General features: G+C 28.0%; 1 long non-coding RNA gene across 1 annotated transcript; it reads left to right on the top strand.

Moving 5' to 3' along the window:
* Positions 1-285: 285 nt before the first annotated feature.
* LOC132638093 (uncharacterized) lies at positions 286-5,684 on the top strand. Its single transcript, XR_009581604.1, has 3 exons — positions 286-451; positions 1,262-1,303; positions 5,106-5,684. It is a non-coding gene; the product is annotated as an uncharacterized LOC132638093 (long non-coding RNA).
* The last annotated feature ends 200 nt before the right edge of the window (positions 5,685-5,884 follow it).

A 5,884-nucleotide genomic window follows, 5' to 3' on the forward strand; every position in this document is an offset into this window, starting at 1 on the left:
AAGCAAAGAATGATTCTAGAATTTTATTTGTTTCCCATTATGGAGAAAGACAAACCTATGTCATAAAGGAGCTTATAAGATTTATGAAATAATACTCAACTATAGAAAGCATTTTGGACTAGAATAGACATATTGATCATGCGCAAATTAAGGCACTTAGTTAATGTTGCCTCGTTGAATAATTATTTTAGAATTGTTAGTATGACTACTCTGTTTTCTTATAGAAAAATAATAAAGCACCATTAGAATTTATATATTATCCATTACCGTAACATGTTTATCAGACGCTATTTATCACACAAACTCTCCACTCCTTCAAGTTATTTATCACACCAGTTATTAAAGAAGCATTAAAGTGTCATCAACTTTTGATGAGCAAATCCCAAAAGTCTGAATTAGAAAAAACAATACGATTCCTTACTTCTGAAGCGTTTAGTCTACAGAACAGAAGGTATAATATATTAATTAATGCACTTGAATTCCATTAATTTCTTCATTATTACTAATTGAAAAGTCAATTCGTATTCCTGAAGACCATTTTATGACATTTTCTGATCTTATTCCTACTCTAATCTAATTGTCTCCTCAAATGCTATTTGCTTACCCTTTTCCATCAACATGCATATTTTTCAATTTAGCTTCCGCTTTCTGGTGTTAATCTGATTTGATTATAGGCAAGGATAAAAAAGAGGCAGAAGGCAGATGGATTGATTAAAAGCATTCTTCTCTCTTTTTTTTTTTTTTTTTTTTTTTTTGCTTTATATGTTTGGAACGTAAATAACACTAATTGTACTCATTGTTTTCATTTTTTTACGACAAAGAGGAAGATATTAGAATGCATGATCTTACTTATTGTTATATACATATCGTAATCCAATCTTTCAAAGGTATGGTGAAATCGAATTATGGCATATAAGTTGCTTTATATGTTTGATCTTTCTATCCATTTTGCAGCAAGAATTTTACTGCCTTAGTGTCACTCTGTGTCAGCCTACATCTATAAATGTTCCCTTATTTTATTTTTCCATTTAAGTTTGTTAATTGGTAGGTAACTATAATTCTATTTTCTTAAACTTTTATGCTTGTGAGTTGTGAGTTATGGGGTAATAATTATTTTCTTGAAAGTTTGATCTTCTTAGTTTTTCTACAATGTGCGTATGGATTTTATTGTTTTGAAATTTTGATCTTCTCTGTTTGTTTCAGCGGTTATGGGTTGTAATATTTTTAATTTTGATCTTCTTTGTTTTTGTTTTTGTTTCAGGTATATGCACTCAAAGAGAGTGTTACGGCTAAAAAACGAGTGGTAGGTTCTTATTTCCTTTTTTATTTCCCTTATTATCTGTATTTCTTTCTTCTTCAATTTTCTGTAAGTCTATGAATTTTATGCATTTCACAGTTTTACTTTGTACACATTTATATAGTCAACTAGTCTTAAGTGTATGTGCGTTGCACGTGTGTATCGCGTGAATCAATAAATAATTTATATAAAAAAAATACATTTTTCATAATACAATTTATCTAAATGATGAAAGTGAATATTATCACACAAACATAATAGATGAATTCAATATTTACTGAACATCCAATCTATGAATTTAGTTAACTTAATTATATATTATTTGTAATTAAATATTTCATGTTATTGCATCTCACGTAATATTTCTTTCTAACGTTGTTCTTAATGTATGTTACGTTGCCTTATGTTATTTTAGTAGTTCTGTCATGATCTAAATTTTTATTATAAAATATTAATATTCCTTTTGAAAGTGTAACATATTGTAGTTGTTTATTATGTTTAAACACGTTAAAACACATTTTCATATGCAATTATCTTACTTTGCTCAACATTATCATACGTAATTTGAAATGATTTTAAACAAATGGGGTAAGATACATTGGGTAAATTTGAATCTAAAATCATCACAATAAGAGTCAAAATTTACAATATCTCTCTTGCTCTTAGCTCTTGATATGTCAAGATTCTACAATAAATACTTTGTTAAAAAAAATAAAAAATTAAACTACTTAAAGAAGAGATTTATATTTATAGACATCTTTTCAACTATTAGTAAGCTAAGTGGACCTCTTCTTGTACGAAAGTTTTGCTTAGATTCTTACAAATTCTAGTCTAAAACCTCATCTTGAACACGTTAACCATAGACCAAATAAAGGTTAAAATTACCCTAAACTTATTTCAATCATGTATGAACTTTGCCGATAAAAAAAGTCGATCAACACATCATGTTAGAATTTAATACTTATATAATAGCAAGTTAGATAGACATAAAGAGTACCTAATTGGAAATAAAAATAATGATTAAAAAAGTGTTGGTTCAATTTTCCTATGTCTCATAAACCTAAAAGGATAGATGCAATAGTTGGATTTTTTTTTTTTTTTGATGCCTTCAGAATCGGCAAAGATAAATAATTCAGTTAAGTCTGTTATATAATATTTATAGTTATACATAAATTACATTAAATTCTAACTACATTCAATCGAGATTAGTTTTTCTTGTTATTATCTTTTATCTTTTATTAAAATAATGAAATTAGACTTGAAGTAAAAGTCTCCAATTCTTATATCACCGGGACGAATGACAGTGGTGGGTAGATATGATATCTTCACTCTTAACCAGAGATTTCAAACTCAAGTCTTGAAAAATAATTATTACTGTTACCCAACAATAAATAAAATTAATCTTTGACAGACAGTCCATGTGACGAAAACTCATAAAAACAAAAAAGCCCAGAGACATCATAGAACTATATAATATTAATTAACCCCAATTGAGGTGCAAACCACATCCAGATCCAGCAGGTAAACAAAGTCCAAATAAATATTTGATCACTTTCGATTCCTTTAGGTAACAAAATCTTAAAGCAGTCCTCTTTCTCCAAAAACCTTTATGACCTTCCCGTCCTTTTAGCCGTAGGACTTTGTTTTCCTCTCATATTTTGATCAATTGAATATTTAATGGATGCAAGAAAAGTCTTTGTAGGTAAATTCATTCAAACGCGTCTTAATAGACACTATTAAACTAAAACACCAAAATATATATAAAAAATAACCAATCTTCAACCTTCAACGTAAAAAAAAAGATAAGGCATCATTACCCCCCTCACCTAGTAGCGTTTTTGCTACGACACACCTTACCTAATTTTTGGTTCTATCACCTCCCTAAACTATTTAAAACCGTAATATTTTACCCCTTAAGGTTGACGTGGCAAGGAGAGTGTGTTTCACTCTCTTTGAGAGAGCGAGAAACATAAAAAACGGGAAAACTTAATTTTTTTCTTAAAAATCTGTATTTTCTTAATATATGAATATAAATCTAGTTTTCCACATTTTAAAAAAATAATTAATTTTTTCAAAATTTTATAAAAAATCAGTTTTTTTTTTCAAATTTTGACAAGAAAAACACTTTTTCCGGATTTTATTTGAAAAATAAAAGTGTCCTAAGAAAATGAAATCATGAAAATCAAGATCTTTTAAGACATTTTAAAAATAATAATCAAACTTTCCATATTTTTAACAAATCCATTTTTCCATATTTTAAAAAAAATCATGTTTTCAGTTTTGTTTTTTTTTTTTTTTTAAAAAAACATGTGGGTTTTAAAAAAATCAAATTTTCAATTTTTTTTTAAAAAGGTTTTAAATTTATTTTTTAAAGAAAATTCAGTTTTTTAATTCGCGTTTTCAGTTTTTTTTTTTTATTTTTAAAACGGGTTTTTAAAATAAATTTTTTAAAAGAAAAATCAGTTTTTTTATTTTTTTATTCTTAAAAATTGACACGTAAGCTGAATTTTTTTTCCGCGTTTTCATTTTTTAAAAAAAAAAGGTTTTAAAAATAATTTTTTTAAAAGAAAAATCAATTTTTTTATTTTTTTATTCTTAAAAATTGACACGTAAGCTGAATTGTTTTTTTTAAAAAAAGAAAATAAATAAATGCACATGTGGCAAGGAGAGTGTATCTCACTCTCCCATATGAGAGTGGGCATCAACGTTTAGGGGGTAAAATATTACGGTTTTAAATAGTTTAGGGAGGTGATAGGACCAAAAATTAGGTAAGGTGTGTCGTAGCAAAAACGCTACTAGGTGAGAGGGGTAATGATGCCTTATCCCTAAAAAAACAAAAAACAAAGAAGCAGTCGACATCCTATTCAACAGAAAGCTAAAGAAATTAATCACAATATGGAACTAACAATTCTAAAGCTAACCAAGCCTTAAACCTTCAAAAGTTTAGCAATCTGAAGTTCTGAACTCCCTTGATTTCCTGTTGCAATTGATTTGCACCTGGAGGAATAAAAAATCGAGAATCTTGGTATCTTTATCGCAGATTTGTAAAGCCATTTGGAGAATTATTGTACCGAAAATTAACTTACTCGATTTATATAACTAAAATTTTACTCAATCCCAAATGCCTATATATTAGAAGTTTGTTTAAATAAGGAAAGATATTAGCAAGAACTTTAGTTAATATAAAAGTCCAAAATTTCCTTTTGTGGTATTTCCGAAAGGAATGTGATAGCTTCTTTTTAAAATTCTATGGTAGATAATAAACTCCTAAACCTAAGAGGAGTACTAAGTGCACGAAATTTTACTTCTGTGGTTTTTGGTGTTAGTTTTCATTTACAAATATATTATGTTATTTAGTTCAAATAAGGAAAGTTTTTAATAGCCAAAATTTCAAATTAATTTTAAAAATCTAAATATTAGAAAAAGAATTAAAAGTCAAAAAGGACTCCAAAAATGGCGGTGGGGTTTTTACTTGTCCAAAAATAAAATAAATGAAATATTATAAAGATAATTAAAATAATAATTTGAGGAAAATAGTAAATGACGATTTTGTCTATTATAGAGTCTTTTAATGAATGACAAAAAGTTCAATCAACATTTTTAAGGCCCTTCATGCTTTTAATATAGTATAGATTCTTATTTTTTTGGTAAAAAAATACTTTAATTTTAAGTTCAATGCTGGAATTATGTCTACCACAAGTTATATTTTTTCTTATTAATTTTTAAATTTAATAAGATGATTTACTCTTTATAAAATTCACTAGTAGTATAGAGGATTAACATTTATCATTTTCCTTTATGCGTGTAGCTAAACCATGTCATTTTCAAAAGATAATCGTGGTTATGAATATACGTATGGAGTTCCAGCAATAATAACATTGGCGGGCTTGATTACAATAATATTTCTACTGTTTCAACTTTATAAAATGGTGCCGAAATGGGCCGCCAAAAGACTTGTCCAAAAAATAGTTGGTTTATTTCCCCGTGTGCCCTATGCCGAGGTAGAGCGTATAGGCTTCAGCAGCACTTCCTGTCAGATATGTTTGTCTGACTTCGAACCAACGGAGCGAGTCCGGATGCTTCCGTGCACTCACTTGTACCATTGTGGGTGTATTTCAACTTGGATGAGTCGTCAGATCAAATGCCCGACTTGTCGTCGCGACTACAACAATATCGTGACTCAATAGTATTTTAGGATTGCAAATGATTTTTTTGTTGGTAATGTAATAATTAATACGGCGATACTGTACTATGTATAATTTGTAATATTGTTACAGAGTTAAAATATATATAAAAAAAAAACTATGTACTAGAATATAATTGTGTGTATTTTTACTTTTTTAGAAGAGTGACATTATTGTTATTATTATTAAAATTAAAATCAAAAGTATTTGCTACGTCTTCTCAATTCTTTAACTGTGCCTTTCAACTGTCGTTTCTCTGCCATGGCATAGTCTCTCTATTTCTCAGTTGTCAGCCATCAAATTAAAATTAATTTCCACTAAAAAGGGGAGTAATTGCACAATATATACTTATATATTACCAATATATAGAAATGGGAGTTTTGAGGATGAACACTGCATTACT

The sequence above is a fragment of the Lycium barbarum genome, chromosome 4 (assembly GCF_019175385.1).
Source record: "Lycium barbarum isolate Lr01 chromosome 4, ASM1917538v2, whole genome shotgun sequence".
Classification (NCBI taxonomy): Eukaryota; Viridiplantae; Streptophyta; class Magnoliopsida; order Solanales; family Solanaceae; genus Lycium; species Lycium barbarum.